Here is a 21300-nt window from a genome sequence, read left to right as displayed (position 1 = left end):
AATTCGGTGGAATTAAGTACATTCATAATGTTGTGTAAACCTCATCGCTATCTATTTCCAAAACTTTTTCAGCATCCCAGACAGAAACTCGGTAGCCATTAGGCAGGAACTCCCCACACTTCCGTCCCCCCAGCCCCTGGTAGCCTCTATTCTGTGCTTTGTCTCAATGAACTACCTATTCTAGGTACCTTGTGGAAGTAGAATCATACTGCACTTGCCCTTTGGAGTCTGGCCTGTTTCACTACAGGTGTTTTCAATGTCAGTTCATGGTAAAGCATGTATCAGAATGTATCCTTTTTATGGCTGAGTAATATTCCATTGTGCATTACTTTTAAAAGCTCCCCTGGAGCAGAGGGAATGAATTGGCAAGGGAAGGGAGGGCAAGGCTGGAATGAAGGCCGTGGGGGTGGAGTAAAAGGGAAGAGCAAACAAAGTGGACGTGGAGATTGGATGGAAGAAGAGAGCAAGGGAGGAATTGGAGAAAGATTCCCCCGTTTCTGTGTGGAGGTTACGTTTTTGAGGAATGCTGCTCCAATGAAATGCAGCCAGTGGTCTGGAGGTTACAGAGGAGGCCAATATGTTCTACATCTTGAAATTTTCTAACTACTGAAGTCTTAACTTCCACACGAAACTTAGACAACTATTGGGAAATATACTTTTATTTACATGAAGTTCTATCTCACCAAGTCCATTATTAGACCACAAAGAAATAGGTATTGTCATTAATAGGCCCTCTAGACAAATGGAGGTTGGGGGAAAAAGACGATGAATCACAAACTTTTAAGTTTATAGAGATTAAACCTGAACAGTGTTCTCATTCTTCTCACCTCTGAAAAGCTACAGTAAAATACTTGTAAAGGGTTATGTGGGGCCAGGCTAGAGCTGATTATTAGGTCATCACATTGTCAAATAAGGGCTTTCTCTAGGCCCACAGCCATTTCTTGCCTTGTAAATTCCTTCCTCACTCAACACCAAGCTGTGATGAGAGCATCAAGGCAGATTCACCAACTCTCCCTTTGTTACCTATTCATTGGAGCTCCTTCCTCCTCTGTAAACAGACACATGGTTACAGACTCATGAAGCGTGCTGAACACAGTAGAGGGTATACGGTGGGCCCTCCTTTACTACATGAAACCTGCATTAAAATGCACACATTACTCTCCCTAACTCTCTTTTTATCCAATTAAAAGAGTAATTAAAATAGACTTTCCAAGGAGTCCCAAATTGAAATGTGAGGCTGTCCAAATCTTTACATCCAAGACCGTGCACAAAGCATTTAAGCTGGCTGCAAGGGGAAAAAAATGAAGAGTTTAGGACATAACGCTCACTCTCCACTCTCCCCAAGCACCCTCCGAGCTAAAAACCCTGTAAAAATACAATTTCTGGGGCAGATAAAAAGCAATGATTCATTTTATTTAAAAATTTTACATGTAAATGACTTCTATTTAAAAAAAAAACTTTCTTGTTAAATATTAAAGCTTAAAGGTCTGGTCATCAGATAAGAAACAACTTACTTTCAAAATAGTTTTTTTTTTCAATTATGTAACCTTTTTAGGATATAAATACATATTCTAAATATAACATGTATGTGTGGGGATATATACGTGTCATGATCTATTAGTATATTTTTTATATATAGGCCACATAAGATCCAATTCATTTTTTTGAAACTAATAGAGACAGACAATTCTTAAGTCCTAAACTGGTTTTGTTATGGAATTATTGCAATTTTTCTCCATCACATCAAATACATTCAGTTTGGGGGGAAGCAGAATATTTACGTCATAGTTTTCAACAATTGATAGTCACTTAACGTCTGAACTAATCAGTAATGACCTTTTAAGAATAATTTCTACCAATGCCTTTTGTAATATCTTTTTAATTTTTTTTTTTTGGTTGGTATAAAGTCATTCTAAAGTATTTTGAATCTGAATAAGCAGGGAAGTTGGTATTACTCACAATATGTGGATATTCAGTTTTTTATTTAAAATATATATGTGTATGTACTTAAACTACTTAAAACATAAAAATATCTATCTTTATAGTACAAAATATTTTCCAAAGCTAGCTGTTCAGTTAAATAATTGATAAATCTTATTTGGTGAACACCACTACCGCAATTCAGAAAGACAAATATATTTCCCAAATAACCATGTACTACCCTGTTACCTTAGGTCTATTTAATCTACCAATAACTTACTGAGTTTCGGCTTTCATTTCAATTGTGAAAAAAATTCTCAATAACTTATCTTTCTTAGAAATATCATACAATGTATCTAAAAAATGGGAAGGTTATATTTTTTAAATTATCCAAACTCTTGTCTTTGAATTTAAAACAGTCTGATTTAACAAGTATTCATTTTGTAAATAGAAAACAAATTAGTCTTTCAGACCATTAAATAAAACATGGGATTTTGGAAGCCACCCTTATCTGAAGCCCACTATGTTAGGTCCTGCCTGATATCAAGAGTTTTCAATCACCAAATGGTAATTTGCTATGCCTAACACTGCTGAGCTTCTGTCAGTATGTTCTTATTGTATGAGTACCTATAATAACATGGTTTATCTATATCTGCTTAATTCAAGATATTTTTTCAAAGCGGGAGAAATGGTAAAGCGTATTTCAAATCTCTGTGCCAGTTACAGGATGGTAGCAAGCCTCCTTCTCTTCCTGGTTCTGTTTCTACTAAACTCAATGACTTTTATCAACAGAAAAAAGAGCTGTTTCCTTGTCTTAGGCATATTATGGCACTTTCCATAGAGACATAATAATAAAAGAGTAAAACAACAAATGCAGATTTAAATGAAAATAGATGTCTCACCAGCCATTAGCTGATGTAAGTCACGAGAATCAGATTACATTGGTTTATTGAGACAGCCAGTCTATTTCAGAAAATAATTCTCTAATGCTCTCCAGATACTGAGTAACTTAAAGTAAAACAAAGTCGAATTTAATGTATGTTAAAAGGAGGGAAGAGGTAGCAAAGTCTTCAAGAAATTCAAATCCAAGGTGATTCACTCACAGTGACCTTCTGCTACAGCTGCAAATTCAATCCCAGCTTCTATCAGAACTCCTGTCCTTCAAACGATCTAATTGTCACAATTCCTCCACTTTCCAGTCCAGCGGAATATCAATGAGACCACAGAACCAGACCCACACACAAGACCATTTCCTGAGGAAGTCCTCTACAGCTAACATCACTGAACATGAGTGCCGTCTGGTAGTCCTTTTGTTTTTCTTTAGCTGATGGGAAACATTCCGAGGGCTCTCAAGCCCAAAGGGCTGTGCATTTTTAAAATGCCATCTATCCCTGAAGCTGGATTATAATAAGCAGATAAAGAGACAGGAACATAGTGAAAACAATCTGAAGCGATTTTTCTTTCGTCCATCAATCCAGAGTGGGGCAACACAGCATCCAGGTGACCCTTCCCAATTATGGCTACTTTCCTAATTGGACCGCCATTTGCATTTTAAGAAATCAGTTTTATCCACAAGATAAAATATAGATACACTGGGAACACCAACTCCTTTCTTTGTGAGTGCGGTGCTAAAAACGCTAATGCAAAACTGCTCTCTTCCACAAATCAGCAAGTCATCATTCGTGTGATCAACCATCCAATGATTTATTTAACACCCGCTCTGCACCAGGCACTGGAGCAAATGATGTGGTCTGTGGTTACTTAGCCAGTCTTCTTTTTGTCATGACCTGGCTTGAAGCCCACACTCCAGCCACTCTGAGGCACTTGCAAAAGCAACACACCCCTCTCACGGCTAAGCCTTTGCACACATATCATTCTCTTAGTTTGGGATGCTGTTCCTCTCTTTTTTAGCAGGGAAAAATTTAGCCCCAATGTCCATCACCAACTCCAAGAAGGCTTCCTTCACCCCTCCAGCTGGGTTAATTGCCACGCCTATGTTCTCTGAGGACCCCTTTCTATAAGGATCAAAATATGTTAACTTGTGTCTCCCTCAATGGAAAGTGAGTTCCATAGGGCAAGAACCTACACAGAGATCATATTTGGCCATCGGAGGGATTCAGTGGCCTCCTCTATCCCTGCATCTCCCCCAATCAGAACGAACACCCTAAGGACAGGATCTAGTCTGTCCTGTATTCATCCTTTCCTTGGTAGCTAGGCAATGACTGGTCTTCAGTAAGTGCTCAATAAATGCTTGTAGAATTAGTGAAAACCAAGTGAAATCAGGCCATTTTTGAAAAATTAAAGCTATACGGTCACCAGTATTTGTAGGCAATTCAGAAATCATGAGCATTAGATGCATTAACAGTGTGCTTTTGTTTACCTCTTCCCAGGACAATAAGTTCGTTAAAGGAAAGGGTTACTAGCTTAGTAACTAAACTTAGATGTTAAACCAGTATTTCGACAAGATAAGTTGAATCTAGGCCACATAATGTCCTCTGAAGACTGAATAAATTAGTGCCTGGGGGTGTGGTTCCCATGTAAATATCAGCAAAGAGCTCTCTGGGTGATTGTGATGTGTCAACTGAAGGTAATTCCTCATTCTAACTAAAAGGGGCTCTCACAATCTACTGCCAAACAGGCACTCTCAAACACTGCTCTTGAGAGAACAAAACAGTAGGAGGGGAGTGCATCTTTATTTAATAAAGCTCTATAGGACTTTTTACCTTTGACCCAGTAACTCTACTTCTAAGTATTCACTCTGAAAACACAAATAACATGTTCACAAGGCAATTTTTTCATGTCACCATTATTTACAGTAGCAAGGTGCTAGAGAAAATAAAATCGCCCCAATTTCCATTCAGAGAAACTAAGTGATGTCCATCTACCTGATGGACATGTGGTCACACAAAAGAATGAGAAAGACAGCCAAGAACTGCATTGGAATGACAGCCAGGTTATATTGTTAGGTGAAAAGAAAGCAAGGTGAAAGATTAAGAAAGGGAGTTAAGAATACATATTTGCTGGAGTTCCCTGGTGGCTTAGAAGGTTAAGGATCTAGCATTGTCACTAGTATGGCTCTGGTTACACTATGGCATGGGTTTGAACCCTAGTCTGGGAACTTCTGCATGCCACAGGTGCAGCCAATAAAGAAACAACTAGAAGAATATATACTTGCTTATTTCTACAGAATAAACACAAAAGAATCAACCAATTAATGTAAAGAAAGGGTCATCAGGAAATGGATGAGTTGGTGAGGGAGAGGAAGGACATGGGAGTACAGCCTTTTTCTGTATATCTTTTACACAGTTGTGACTTTTGAGTCATGTGAGTCATTTACATACCCCCCAAAACAATTAAATCAAAAAGATGAAAAAAAATCAAACACTAAAATTAAATATAAACAGAAACAAGTGAACTGAACTCAGATGGATAACACAAGAACATTCACATAAATATTAAGCATAAACACTCTATACACTCTTAATAGGATACATTGATAGTAACAGTAATCATAATAACTGCCAAGCAACTCTGGTATCGGTGGTTGGTATCGGTGCCAGCGTGTGGTAATAATTCTGAAATTATTTTGTATATACTACATGCTAGAACAAATAAGTAATGATATTGATATTGTTAGGAAACAAGGTTTCCTCACTGTAGGAAAAGGGAGATTAAAAAAAATACTGAAATGAAGGAAGGTGAGAAGGAATTAATTGTGCTCAATTTAAATTGGAACCGGAATGCAATCATGATTTGAAACAAAAGATGTGTACTTCTAAGTTTTGGCCACTGAAAAAGTCTAGGAACAATGGCAGTCTAGTTATAATGAGCATGCTTGATTCCTAGATCTTGGTTTCACAACACTGTTTGTCACTAAAAAGAGCCTGAAATCCTTGGGATATGGCTGATTCCAGGTCTGGGGCAGAGAAAATACAAAATGAGCCTGGGTCATCCTGTAGGGCCATCAGGTAAGAATGATGGGGACGTGTCAAAGGCTCCTGACCACACTTGGCAACATCTGAACATGAGAAGGATGGTTCATGTCTCCCCAAAACTGAAGCTCTAACCCCCAATACGATGGTGTTTGGAAGTGGGACCTTTGGGAGGTAATTAGGTTTAGAGAGGTCATAAGGGTGGAGCACTCATGGTGGGATCAGTCCCTTAGATGAAGAGGAAGAGGCCAGAGCCCTCTCTCTACCAAGGGAGAACACAGTGAGAAAATAGATATGAAAGCAGGAAGAGAGCTCTCACCAGGCACTGAACCTGCCCAAACCTTGACCTTGAATTTCCCTGCCTCCAAAACTGAGAAATAATTTGTTGTTTATGCTGGGCAGCCCAAGGTGACTAAGACAGAGCTAATATTTTATGAGACTGAATTTTTTAAAAAAAGATCTACGAAGGGGAGAGAAAGAAAGAAAAGAATTGGGGAGGAGGGTGTTCTTTTTTAATCAACTGATGCTGTTTATAGGTAAAAATGGATTCAATTTTAAAAACCACTGTTTTGCCATCTCCAGGGTAGTGAATGATTGGGTGAAAGTTGTTGAGAGACAGGATGTTTACTTACCTCAATTTATCAGCTTGCAGATTGTTTATTAAACAGTAAAGAGGAAAGTCATCCTTACAATCAGAGGATCTGGCAGATATCATCACTTTAACCAAAATTTAGCACCGCTTCCCCCCATACTGGAGTAGGCTGATGTCACCTCCTGCGGTGAGGTGGTGGAATTATCGCTAATGAGGTACTGTGCCAAAATGTTCATCTTGAATTGCTTCCTGAGGGAACAAGACATGTAGGGCTGGTATGGGCTCCTCAAAACTGTCAATGCCATGGAAAGGCAAAAAAGAGCAAGGAAGCTGTTTTGGGTTATAAAATGAATCTTCAGAGACATGGTAAGTAAACACAGTGCATAAACCACAATGTGACCCAGGATTCGGGGGGGGGGGAACTCCATGGTGATAAAGGGACTGTATATTAGAAGACATTACTGAATTAATGGTGAATTTCTTGATGTTGTGACTTTGCAGAAGAATGCCCTTATTCTCAGGAGATGCATGCTAGAGGTATTCTGGGGTGAAGAGTCATGATGCTGCAAATGTGAAACGTGAAAATTCATCTCCATTTCACCTGTTTAGTTATTCCTTCTATTTCCAAGATTATAGTAGAGAAAGTCTCACAGCTAAAGCAAGCCTCTCACATTTCTAGAAAAGCTGCCAGTTGCCCTTTAAAAACTTGTATGAGGATCTACAAAAATAAAATTCCTTGACTGTGATGGGTCAAACTGGGTCCCCCCTAAAATTCAAATGTTGAAGTCCTTATCCTGGGTATCTGAAAGTGTGCCTGCATTTGGAGACAAGTCTACAAAGAGGTGATCAGGATAAAATGAGGGTGGCCTTAATCCATAATGACTATGTCTTCATAAGAAGGGGAAATTTGGGCACAGACAGATGTTCTGAAGACCACATGAAGATACAGGGGCAAGATGGCCATGTACAAGCCAAGGACAGAATCCTCCAAAGAAACCAACCCTGTGGACACCATGATCTCAGACGTCTAACCTCCAGCATTGTAAGAAAATAAATTTGTGTTGTTCAAGTCATCCAGTCTGTGCTTCTTTATTATGGCATCCTGGGGTGCTCCTCTTGATTAATTTTCTATTTTGCCAGGCACAGTTCCTGACTGTGCCTAAATACGCTCTTTCCTCCAGACTCCTCAGGAGTGGGCACCCAAGGTCCTTCGAACAGACCCTATTAATCACACAGGCCCCATTCCCCACCCCCACCCCTTCCCTCTAGGCTATGGGACACACTCAACTCCTGGTTCCTCACCCCTGTGCCTTTCTTTGAAGAAACACACACTGTCCCTCCTGACTTGAAGGCGTCTCTCCATAACCCTTATGGAGTTGGAGGCACCCGCTCCCCAATTCCTCAACCCTTCATGAGCCCTTATCCAGCTCCTTCCCATCATGCCTCATAACTACTTGTTCACTCACGATTCTCTCCCCCCAAGGCTCTGGTTCCTCTAGAGCAGGAAATACAAGTTCTTTATCTTCGTAAACCACAGCATTTAAGCACACGCTAGGCATTCATATCTTTAGTGAATTAAGTTAACCTGAAATACAAACAATCCTACACAGTCAATTTCAGACTCTTTTGGCTTTTCACTTACTTGGCATGTTCAAGGGACCAGAGCAGCAATCACAAAAAGGACTCTAAAGAATCAGCCCTATAAGCAAAGGCAGAGGAGTAATACTTAAATCCTCATAGTTCAGCATTAACAGAAATGAATCTCAGAGAGCTGAGATTAAATGAAATGTACCTCCGTGTGAGCTTAAACCAACCTCTTTTTCTAGAATAAACTGCTGTGAGCCTTCTGAAGTCCTTAGCAAACCTCCTTTCTAACCCAACTTGGCCTGGAAGCATCTATGGACAGACACAGAGCATCCCAGACAGCGCTAACATTCATGGTGAGGAAGAGATGAAGAGCCACCATTTACTAAGATTGAACTGGAGGGTCCAGCAAAAGACAGCACATCGACTGATGCATGCCTATTACTCAATAGCCCCACTTGAGGTCCCTGTTTTCACCTCCACATTCAGATCTACCAAAATCTTTTTTTTTTTGACCATGCTCACAGGATGTAAGAGTTCCCAGGTTGGGGACTGAACTCGTGCCAGAGCAGTAACCAGAGCCATAACAGTGACAATGCCAGATCGTTAACATGCTGAGCCACCAGGGAACTCCGGATCTGTCAAAGTCTTAACCCAACCTTTTCTCATGACTCAAGGCCCTGCCGCCTACTTGCTCCCTCCTGGGGAACCTTTGCCCTTTTATAGCCTTTTATAGATTGATGATCCTTAATCCTATAACTGGCTCCTTTATCTTAAAACTGACAATCTCCCATTTGTTCCTTCATCCTTCTTGTCCTGCATTTCTGCTAAAGAGAACACAAGCTGCCAATCCATCCTCAACCTCCTCACTTATCTGCAATCCAAGCTGACCTTTGCCATCATTTTACATAACTTCAATAAACATAACCATTACCCATAGGATCCCACCCCACCTTATTGTAAAAAAAGAAATAAACAAATAACTTTTCCCCTTCCCAAACCACTTGACAGTAAGTCGCAGGCCTGAGGTGCCATTACTCCTGTACACTGGAAGTATTTCCTACTTAATTGCAGTATAACCATTAAAATCAGGAAATCAACACTACCACAGGTCCCATTCAAATTTCACCAAATGTCCTAATAACACAAAGGGATCAAGTCCAGAGTCACATGTTGTATCTACTTGTCATGTTTCTTCATTCTTTTTCAATCTGGAACAGTTCCTCAGTCTCCTGACTTGTATAACCTTGACACAGTTTGAAGATTACCAGAAGTTATTTTGTAGAATATGTCTCAATTTCAGTTTGTCTAATGTTTACTCATAAATAGATTCAGATTATACATCTTTTTAGTGAGAAGAGAGGCAGTATTGCAGAAGACATGCTGTAATTTCCTCCTTTCTCTTCTAGCAAGTGCCTGTATTATAATATCTTGATCACTTGTGTCTCCCAGGTTTTTCCACTATAAAGCGATAGTTTAATTCCGCCCTCTTTTGTATTTAACAAGTATTTTGTAGAAAGATACCCTGAGGCTATCTAAATCTTGTTCCTTATCAAATTTTCACCCACTAATTTTAGCATGCTTTAACATTTCTTGCCTGAATTAACCATTACTTGATGATTGCTGAATGATGATTTTTAATTTTACCTTCTAATTCGACATCTATGAGTTGACTTTCTATTGAAGGTAGACTGTCTTCTTTTCCTTCTTTATTTCATCCATATTAGTATGGGCTCACTGCTTTTATATTACTCAGTGAGTTATGATCCATTAATGCTATATTTCTTTTGATTCTGAAAATGACCTAGGTTTAGCTATTGGGAGCTTCTTCAAGCCAACCCCTATGTCATTTTGACATGCCCCCCCATCTTTCTCTGAGTACTTCCTAACTTTGTGGCACAAAAAGATATTTTTGGTTCACCTTACATTCCCCCCTCCCCAGGCCCACAACCAGCCATTCCTCCAAGAAGCCCATTCTTTTTAACAGCATGAATGGCATTTAGAAACCAAGATCTGGCTTAGGTGTGCTCATGGCCACTGGGTATCTCAACTCCGGGGCCCTGTCAGTAGATACAGCTTGGAAATGTATGTAACCTCTGAACTTCCCTGGAATGTCCAAAGTTTTGCTCCCATAAAGTAGACAAGCCTTGACATCATTAAAATCTCCTGGGACCTTGCACCTTGAACTGGTCTGTCTTCTCTTCATAATTCACAACCCCAAGTAAACCCTCCAAAGTGAAGTCCTTTCTCTCACAGTTCCTCCTTCTCCTCTTCCAAAGCCTCACACTCTGGGCTGGAGGCTCCTAGTTTCATCTTATGAGTCATCCCTTGGTCTCTTTCCTAACCATATACTGTTTGCTTCTTACTTCTTGACCTCATAAGTGAACTCTCAGAGTCCCTGGGTCCCAGACAGCCTGAGAACCAGATTTTCCCTGAACACAACTCCATTCTAGCTCCCAGAACCCAGGACCTCAGGGTGTTTTCCCAGAGAAGAACACCTCCATTGAAAATCAGCACCGGAGTTCCCATTGTGGCGCAGTAGTTAACGAATCCGACTAGGAACCATGAGATTGCGGGTTCGATCCCTGCCCTTGCTCAGTGGGTTAAGGATCCGACATTGCCGTGAGCTGTGGTGTAGGTTGCAGACGCCACTTGGATCCCACGTTGCTGTGGCTCTGGCATAGGTCGGTGGCTATGGCTCCGATTAGACCCCCAGCCTGGGAATCTCCATATGCCATGAAAGCAGCCCTAGAAAAGGCAAAAAAAGGACAAAAAATAAAAAAATAAAATAAAAAAGAAAATCAGCACCAAAAAGTATTTAAATTCTTTTTTTTTTTTTTTTGCTCCTTAGGGCTGCACCCATGGCATTATGGAGGTTCCCAGGCTAGGGGGCGAATCAGAGCTACAGCTGCTGGCCTACACCACAGCTCACAGCAACACCAGATCTTTAACCTACTGAGTGAGGCCAGGGATCAAACCAGCATCCTCATAGATCCTACTTGGGTTTGTTAACCGCTGAGCCACAAAGGAACTCCTTAAGTTCTTAATAGTGTAGGCCATCTTAGCCTACATTAACCGCTAATGATTTTTTTTTTTTTTTAAGTTTTAGATTGTGCAGTAAGGTGATATGTACCTTTGAGGTTTGTGGGGGTGATATTTTGGTCCCAAGGTCGGTGTTCCTCAGATAGTCCTGCATCTCTGAGCTTCCTTTCTTTCTCTGACACCACAGTTTTCCAGGAGCATCTTTGTTATTCTACCCTCTACTGATCTGCACAGCTTCCATCCCCCGAAGCATGTGTCCAACTAGGTAACTTTGACATAACATATACATCTTCTGGTCCTCGTACTTACTGTATGAGCCCGATATGGGATGAGGAAGACCCACACAGTACATGGAACAGCCATTCACAGGAAAGGCAGACAGAAGTCAGCCTCAGCCCATTTTCAATTCCATCTTCTGCCTTTTAGAAATTCCTCTGGGGTTCTGTACATGATGGATGTTTAATAACATTGTCAGGCTAACTAGCAGTGATTTCTAGTGGGTACCCATGAAAAAAAAATCACTCCAAAGGCCTATAATTTTAGACCTTAGAGCTTTCATTTTTCCAAGGTAGGAGAGGCCTATAATAAATATTTCCAGAATCACAATGAGATATGACAATAGCTATTAAGGCTCAAGGAACCAATATCTATGAAATAGTCCCTTATCCATTAATAATAGTTACAAAATGTCATATCCCACAGCTGGGCTGGGCTGCAAATCTTATATTCTTTATGTAAGAATAAATAAATGAGCACGAGCTGGGTCTGACTTTTCTTGGTGGAGAGTAAAGAGATTGTTGTAACCATCATTTCAAACATGCGTCCATGAATTCTGACTCAAGTCCTCCCCTTTCTGGCCTAATGACTCTTACACTCTGGAGGGTTACAAACCATTCTGAGAAGGTGATGAAGTGTAGAGAGGGTAGAGATGCAGAAAAATATACATATGCACACAGAACTGTGCATATATTAACATCATGGAGTTTGACCACCAAAGCCCCAGATGAAGAATGCCCTAGGCCAGTGCTTCTAGGACTTTAATGTGCCAATGAATCACCAATAAATTGCCAATGAATCTCCAATGCTGCTTTGAGTGGTAAAGTTCTAGAATAGAAGTCAACACTTTTTCTGTATAGGAAGAGATGGTAAATACTTTAGGCATTTGTGGGTCATCCAGTATCTGCTACAACCACTCAACTCTGCCATTTTAGCAGGAAGCAGCCATATACAATATGCAAACAGGAGTTCCTGTTGTGGCTCAGCAAAAACCAATCTGACTAGCATCCATGAGGATGCATGTTCAATCCCCGGCCTCACTCAATGGGTTAAGGGTCCGGTATTGCTGTGAGCTGTGGTGTAGGTCACAGACATGGTTGGGATCTGGCGTTGCTGTGGCATAGACCAGAGGCTACAGCTCTGATTCGGCCCCTAGCTTGGGAACCTCCATATGCTGCGAGTGCAGCCCTAAAGACAACAACAATAACAACAGCAAAAACCAATATGCAAACAGATGGACGAACTTTATTTACAGAAACAGAAGGCGGGCTGGATGTGGCCCAAGCGCTACCCTGGAAGGTATCAGTTCAAAGCCCATAAGGACTCTAATAGCAAATCACAAAACTCAACTCAGTTCTGATTTTTTTGTAAGGGTTTACACTTATTTTTACCACCAGTTTTGTCATAGTCACCCTTATTTACTTAACCAGCAATTCTCATTACAATATTTTTTCCTACCGAACAATTTGTTATGAACAAGCCATTGTTCCATTTTCCAGCCGACACAATGAGGGTCAGAATAATTCCACATTATAAACATTTCCTGAAAGACCCCTCGTGGCCTAGTTTTCTGACTCTCAGCAAAGTTCTGTTAATTGACAGCTGACCACACACACAATGTAAAAGCAGAACACAATCTTTCGTGTGCCAAGCCAACCGTCTCTCTTCTGGAGGCCGCTGTCATTTTTTAACAAGCCTGGCAGCTGTCAGGCTCAGGCCAAGAGTCACAAGGGCGTTGTTTCCCCAAGACTTGTTTTTGCAAAAATTAGGACCTGCAGGAGGCTCTTCTCTGTCCAATCCCTTCCTTTATGGCAAAAAGTCAAATGCTTGACTGCTGAGTGCCTTCCTAGGTGAGCTTCACCGAGTCACTTAGTTTCCTGACTGATTCTGGCAACAGCCATCAACCACAACAACCCGACTCCACAGAATGGAAGTGGTTTAGATGGGTTTTCCTCCCAAGTGTCCTGAGTCTTAAAGCTCAGACCTGGCCAGGCTCCAGCCAACCTGCTCTGTGGGAAGGATGTCAGAGTCGTCCATGTGAGCTCGTACCAGGGGAATGTGGATAACCATTTCTGAGTAATTGGGAAAACTGTTTTCTTTTCAACTCATGCACACCCTCACAGAAAAACCAGCTCTAGTTAGAAATGACTTAGGTCCACAGTGCGTCGCTAGCCATTTTCCCTGGTTTCTCAAGTCAAGCCTCATCAAATCAGATAACTGTTTTCAGGATCACCACTACTGCTTAAAAATCTATACGGTCTTCTAGCAATCTAGTCTAAAAAGCAGAGTGGGAAACTCTACAGAGCACAAATGATGTTATCATTTTGTGGGAAAGCCAAAGTCAAATTCATGAGCAAGTTTCTTTCATAAAATCACAACTAATCAAAAGAGTTATGAGTAATAGAACAGTGGAACTCCTAAAAACAATACCCTACTGCCATTCCTTCTCATGGCACACAACATTCACCTGATCTGGTGTAATAAGCCACGCTAGCGCTGGTGGGTTCTGTGTACTTGTTCGTGTGTGAGAAGCATGTTCAATTCTGTGGTATATTCACAACAGCATGTTTTACCTGGGAGGTTTACTTTTTCTAAACCACTAGCACAAATGGTCCAACAAATTATTTGCCTCGTGTCTACCTAGTAACTCTGGGGATTATGAGGGAATAAGATTAATGATGGCATGGGTCTGTGGGTTGTAAAAACTCGTACCTCCAGTAAGGGTAGTAAGATGCAGTGAAACTTGATTTCTCAAGGGAATGGGCAAAATGCATTTCATCGTAGTTTTTAAAGGCTCTGATGACCTTTAGATATTCACAACGGCCTTGCAAAAAGGCATTTATTCACCTACTCACCTTGGCGATGCACAATTTATGTAGGGCAAGTAATGAAGTGCCTGTTTCATTCATTTTATTCCCTCTGTTCCTCCCAGGGGCCATAAGTGGATCTGAGGGTGAAAAAATGTTGGTGACACTATAGAATTTTTATGCTGGTAGAGGGGCTGGGTTAAGATGATTTTCTTACTCATTTACAGGGGTGAGAGTTTTGGCGGTGCTATAAAAGAAGGGAAATGCTAGGAATGATAGATAAAACTCAGAAAAACAATGAAGATGGCTCAGAGTGCCAGACCTCTCATCAAGCCCACATGCCAGCCCCTGCCAGCTGGGCATACAGTGCCTGCCATTCAGGCCACCACTCAAACCCTCAGGTCACCTGGGAACTTCTGGGCTAGAAGGCATCAACCTTTCATTGAATTAGGTACTGGAATTTGAAGGTTTCTTCCCTTACAACATATTCTTGGGAGTTCTTCTATCATTTTGTCTGCATAGGTAGATACATTCATTTGTACCTGCGGACACTGCCCAGTTTAGCTGACGACACTGTAAAGCACATATACTCCCCACTCTTCCAGAAACTGGCTTCCCATAGCACAGGCAGCTCTGCTGACTGTCCTCCCGATGAAGGCCATCTCCTAATAACCACGTGCATGTGGTGAACCTTGACCATAAGCCCACCCCAAAGTTTAGCCAAGGCACACTTTATAATCCTCAATCCAACCATGTTGGCATTTGTTCTTGGCTTTTTCCTAACCTTAAAAAATAAATAAATAAATAAATAAAATCCCCAAAGACTATCTTGGAAAGTGGCTACAATATGATGCAATAAAAAAAGTCAAAGGTAGGAGTTCCCACTGTGACACAGTAGATTAAGCATCTGGTGCTGTCACTGCAGCAGCTCCAGTCACTGCTGAGGCACAGGTTCCATCCCTGGCCCGGAGCAGTGGATTAAGGATCCTGCATTGCCAGAGCAGCCAAAAGAGTGGACCACTCTTCTTTACCACAGATAATAGGTAATCTCATCTATTCCAATCTCATCTAACCCAACCTTGAGCCAACCTCAGGCTGTGGTTCCTGCTACAAAGCTTTCTTTTCAACCTCCTTGACTGGACAACTCCTCACCTTTGAGGTTGAAGTAGGGTGAAAGGGAGTCCAAAAATGCCAAGGCACACTCACGAGGCACTACTTCTTCCTTCACCCCCCCATACTTCTCTCATGTAATTCCTTACTTAACCTTTGCTAGAGTGGAAGCCCCTGATAGAGCACCCACCAATAGAGAGCACACAACAGGCATGCACCACGCATCCCAATAAACTTGTAAAAACATTTGTGAAAGAAGCATCAGGTATAGAAATACTACTACTGCTCATCTCTTCCTCATCAGCAGGAGGTCAGACAAAGCAATGCACAGATATTCAGAGACACTAAAAGGCCTGAAGAAAGAACTCTGCTTGGACAGAGCTGAGGCCCCTGGACCCTGGAAATTCACTAATGGGAAGTGGAAACTCAACTCTTGTGACGAACCAACTTCAGGCTTTCTGCAAGTCATTCCCCCGCACTGACCTCAGTTTCCTCATCTGTGAAGCAGGAACAGTCCATACCTACCTCTAAATGATGTTTTGAGAATCAAATGGGTTAGGAAGGTATCCAGCTTAGAAGCCAGCATATAATAGCTGTTCAAGAAACATATATGCTTTTTTCCCCAGACTCAGAGTCTAACTTCACTTTTGGGGTGCCTGTGACATTGCCAACAAGAAAAAACAGAACTTTCAGAAATAAATTTCTTTAAAAAAAAAATGGAGAGAAAAAAAAGCACAAGGAAAAAATACCAGGATAACATTTAAAAACAAAAACATACCTAAGACGGCAGCAAAGCTTTAACACACAAGCAAATGGGGGCTTTGCTAAACGTGCTCTTTCCATTTGCATGAGATCTGCTTCTGTGGCTGGCGTGAAACCCTCATTGCATAACGCCATAACATGCAGCTCTGCTCCAAAAAGCTTTGGTGTCATTACAGTCAGGCGGCTAAAACAGTGCCAAACGTCTCTTGGCTCTGAATAAATTCCCACAAGTGTCCTGAATCTGTTAACTACGCAAAGATGGTTTTGCATCAATGGAAAATATAGGCATTGCATATTCTGCCTTGAGGCTTCCTCTCAAAATCACTCTGGCCATGGTGTAAACATTTCTTTTTCTTAAAACATACCTCAGAGAAAGTCAGCCACCAAGGGCGAATAATTTGAAACTAAAAACTACATAGACAACAGTCACACATACGAGATCACCACTGGGGTTTCTCACAGACTTGTCAAAGTTCGTTTGTCCAGAATGGAATCCTTGGTCTCCTCGCAACCCACCGCCAAACCTGCTCTTCCCCCAATTCCTCCCCATCTCGGCTATTGGCAACTCCATCCTTCTAGCAAATCATGCCCAAACCCTCGCCATCCTCCAATCTCCTTTCTCTTCACACTTCATGTCCCATCTACCACATCAGCTTTGCCTTGTAAAAAATGTCCTAAATCTGACCACTTCTCTTTACTCCACTGCTCCGACCTTGGTCCAAGCCCCCGCCCCTCTCCCCCGTGGCACTGGCAGTAAGTATCCTGGTCTGGCTCTCTGTCTCCTTCTTCGCCCCTTCAGTCCAACCTCAGAGGACTGTCCAGAGTGAAGGCATGACAACAAAAGTCAGGCAGGCCACAATAACCACCTTCCACGAGCCCTGCAATAGCCACTCAGGTCACAAGTAAAACCAAAGTTCTTGCAATGGCCCATCTGACCCATTGTACACTCCCACCCCGCCTTGCTCTCTGTGCTCCAGGCTTGCTACTCCCTCTGCCTGGAATCTTCTCTCAAATATGGATGTGTCCTTCCTCCTTGCCTCCTTCAAGTCTGTGCTCAAACTTCACCTCCTTAAGACAGCTTCCCCTGTTTGCCTTTCTACAAAGTGCAACACCTGTCAGCATCCCCTCTCCTTGTCTTTCGTTATGTTTTCTCAGGCATATATCATTTTCTGATGCTTTATGTAAGTTACCTATTCCATTGCCAGTGGCCCAACCCAACCTCAAGCCAGAGGGCAAGGGAGCCAGGGTGCTGCAGCTCTAGAAGGTCTGGGAAGATGAAGAATGAACTGGAGGGATGAATGGAGAATGTCCAGCATATCCTTGCTAGGCAATGGAGATCCTGGAGTCCAGTCCAGGGAAGAGCATAAGAGGGGAGCCTGGTGGGGGCCAAGAGCTTTCTTTACTTCCTCTCATGGTCAGCTGTTGATCCACTAGGACTTAGGTGCAAAGTCTCTGAAGAGAAGTCCTGCCCTGGAGGGTTAACAGCTCCTAACCTAAGTACTAAGTCCTTTATCCAAAGCAGATGGTTTCTAGGACCCAACACACAAAAACTGAGATGCAACCATTATGTGGCAGGGCTAGAGAATTTCCCTTTTAGAAAATCTCCATTCCTGTTACCTTGAAGTTGACCCTGAAATAATTCCCTTGGACCCATGATTACAGTTCGAGAGCTCTATTCCAAATTTATTTCAAATGCATGATAAATGACCCATCACTGAGCAATTACAGCAAATAGCCACCAAGTTCTAGGTACCATTAGCACCCACTCCTCCCAACAGCCACGCAAAAGAAGGCTTCCCTGCTGAGTTGAAGAAGTTATCCAATGCAGTTTTCCAAAATGGAGGGGGAAAGGAAGTTTTAGGATCGAACCCAAATCGAAAATTCTTAAACCTCTGATTTCAGATGACCCAAAACAAAACGGATCTCACCACCATCCATGCAACCGAGTTGCAGTAGGTTATGTGACTGTGTAGACTGAGGCTTCACCGAATGAGGTAGAGGAGGACCCGGTTTCTGGATTCAGTTCTATCAATGGTTTAGTTTGTGACCTTAGGCAAGTCTCAGTTTCTCAGCAGCTCAGTGTCCCTAATTCCAAGATAAATATGATGCTTCCTCCTCATCCAGACCTTTCAGGGACAAATTGGGGTGAATTAGCTAAAGTATCCTTTCTGTCTCCCTTAGAGGCTCTTCTCTCCCAACCTCCTAACTATGGATCTTGCCCAAGGTAGTGATAGAGTAGTGGGGAAAGCACGTCTGAGTCAGACCCATCTGGATCAAATGGGAGACCTTCCACTGATGAACCATTCGAACTTGAACGGTGTGCCCACCCCTGCTGTGCCTCAGTGCCCCTCCTCTATAGAAAGGGAAAGCTTAGAAAGCACGAGACCTCATACAACTGCCGGGTGATAAAATGAGAATGTGCATGCTAAAGCCCTCAGGATATTGTCTGGCATAGAATAACCACTCAAAAGCAGAATGCAATCATCACAATCATTACCATCATTATCATCCTCATTATCATTTTTCATAGGCAGTTCTAAGTGGGATTGGTGAAGGCACAGAATTTCTTTGAGCATTCTCTAGAATCTTTCCATGTCCTTAAAATAATTCTCTTTTTCAGTGTGGAAAAGTGAAATTGAAAATCACACAAATGGCTATTATGATCCCTCCCAGATTTGATTAACCACTCTAATCGCTAATGAAACCCAAGTTGCTGAAAAGCAGGACCAAGCTACATAGACTTGATTAGAGCGCAGGAAATTTGCACCAAGGGAAATCCTGGGAAAAGAGATTTTGATTTGGACTATTTTCTATGAAAAAGGTATAAATTCATGACAGTAAAGTGGTTTGTGAATGGTACCCAAAAAATAACTTTAAGTTATTTTTATGAAATAAAATTGTTCATGAAATAAACAATTTCATGAACCATAAAATACCCAAAATGCTTCTTTGATTTTGAGGATCTGAGGAAAGCTTCCTAAGCTCCTCCCTGGCATCCACACTCTCAGTAGCTAACCTCTGCAGTCTCCTGGTACTCAGGGCAGGGACTATGGACCCCTGACAGTTCACACAGCACCAAAGAGAAAGTCCAATCACCATGTTTGCTTTGACACGTAATTGATTATATGGCCAATCAGATCAGAGACTCATGCCCGCTGCCAGGGGATCAATCAGTGCAACAGCAACATGCCATCAACCTTCCTCTGCCCTAGTCCCTAAGGTCATCGGATGCCCTCAATTATAAAAATCATCTTGAGGAGTTCCCACTGTGGTACAGTGGGTTAAGAACCTGACTGCAGTGGCTCACACTGATAAAGAAGCATGAGTTCCATCCCCAGGCTGGTGCAGTGGATTAAAGGATCTGGTGTTGCCATAGCAGTGGGAACTTCCATATGTTGCAGGTGCGGCAACTAAAAAAAATTCTTCTTAGTAAATAAAAATATAAAACATCTTAGGTTTTTACACCAGTTGGTACAAATAAACCATTTGAAGTTTTACATTTCTATTCTATCGGAAACAAATATGTTTTATTCACCCAGTCCTTCCCCATTACCATTTTGTTTCTATCTATACATCTATATCTATACCTATATCTATATCTTTATCTAGTGTTTTTTAGGGCCACATCTGTGGCATATGGATGTTCCCAGTCTAGGGGTCCAATAGGAGCTGTACCCGCTGGCCTACACCATAGGCACAGCAACGCCATATCCAAGCCGAGTCTACAGACTACACCACAGCTCACGGCAATGCAAGATCCTTAATTCACTGATTGAGGCTACGATCAAACCTCATGGATTGAGGCTACGATCAAACCTCATGGATACTAGTCGGGTTCATTACCACTAAGCCATGATGGGAACTCCCTGTATCAATATCTTAAATCAAAATTTCAAACCATTACAGCAAGAGTATCTACTTTGAATAAACAGTGTATAGGTGTAGTTCCTAAAAGTAGGTGTCCAATAAATATTCATTGAAGAGACAGGAGGAAGGAAAGGAGGAGAAAACACTGACCCAAACTCCTGAGCTGCCCCAGATTCCAGGGTGAGGATGCAGAGAGGCCACAGTGATCCAGAATTGGTGCCAGGATTTCTACGTGCCTTCTCCAATCCTTACGACAGCTCCCTCAGAAGGTATCTTATTCCCCCATTTTGCAGGTGGCAAAACTGAGGTACAGAGAGGTTAAATAGTTTCCTGAGTACCCCCCCCCAAGTCAGTAAGTTTCAGAGCCAAGAATGAGATGATGTAATACAGAGTTACACTCCAGTACTGCCCTACTGTCTGGACACCCAAATTCACCTGGGGCTAACTGAAGTAATCAAGCATTAGTGTTTCCATTTACATGAAATAATTAAACCCAACTGCTTAAACGATAGCAAGAAAGCACATGACTTCCAGAGGTCCTAGAGCCAGTGCCTCTACTTGGTCACTAGAACCCTAGAAAATAAGGACCCCATCCCTTCTCATCATGAACAGAATGAGCTTATGCTGCAGGCTTTCTATCACCTTTATAACTTCAACCCAACCTGCCCACTCAGACCACAACAGCAGCATTGCACAGCACCTTGTGATTTATAAAACAATTTTATCTCTAACACCCTCCCTGTGACATACATAAGGCAGATAACGTCACCTGCCGTCAAGGCCAGGGCGCCCTCAGTGACAGGTGACCCAGAGACGCCCTCGGCAGCACACGACAGCTCAAAACAACCAGGAACACAGGGAAGCAGCAACGGGCAACTTCCAGCACTTGCACAGCTTCTGAGAACAGTGTTTCCAAAGGAAGAAATTTCAATAGGAAACTGGCTGGAGACATAAGGACACGTAAAAACATGATCAGTCCTCAAGAGGTGCAACCATGTGAGGAGAAAGCCTCAATGACTTCATCTTCTCCCCTTAACTACTGCTTACCTTTGGGCAATAGGAAGAGAAACATACCTGTGAAACTGTGTTTGCCATCAGTCCACAACAATCTGTTTGCTGAGCATCTCAGGAGTGTTGGCTAACTAATACTTTTATATTTCCTGCCGGAAACATACCACAGCTCATAAACTGATAACATTAGTAATATTGAAAGATGTGACATTGAGCCTTCAGCAGAGCATTTCCCCCCCAAACTCAAAAGAACGAATAGGAGCTCTCTTGTGGCACAGTGGGTTAAGGATCTGGTGTTGTCACTGCTGTGAATCGAGTCGCTGCTGTGGTGTAAGTTCAATCCCTGACTGAGGAACGTCCACATGTTGTGGGTGTGGCCAAAAACAAAACAAAACAA

The 21300-nt window shown here is 42.0% G+C and overlaps 1 protein-coding gene and 1 long non-coding RNA gene across 10 annotated transcripts in view; one reads left to right on the top strand and one right to left on the bottom strand.

The window, feature by feature from the left end:
- The window catches only part of RNF152 (ring finger protein 152), a 78751-nt gene that overhangs the window by 20737 nt on the left and 36714 nt on the right, over window positions 1-21300 (bottom strand). Inside the window, exon 2 of one of the 9 annotated variants that reach the window (XM_021095029.2) lies at window positions 14202-14293. The gene's annotated coding sequence lies outside the window, so the exon portion shown is untranslated. 9 annotated transcript variants of the gene reach the window in all.
- Window positions 11114-14920, top strand: LOC146406844 (uncharacterized). The gene is made up of 2 exons (XR_014816023.1): window positions 11114-12430; window positions 12471-14920. It is a non-coding gene; the product is annotated as an uncharacterized LOC146406844 (long non-coding RNA).

The sequence above is a fragment of the Sus scrofa genome, chromosome 1, assembly GCF_054392235.1.
Source record: "Sus scrofa isolate SSC_HxYL_T2T_F1_AM1 chromosome 1, Sscrofa_HxYL_maternal_Yorkshire_Landrace_v2.0, whole genome shotgun sequence".
NCBI lineage: Eukaryota > Metazoa > Chordata > Mammalia > Artiodactyla > Suidae > Sus > Sus scrofa.
Note: the sequence above shows the minus strand (reverse complement) of the source record. Positions and strands in the feature narration are given on the sequence as shown.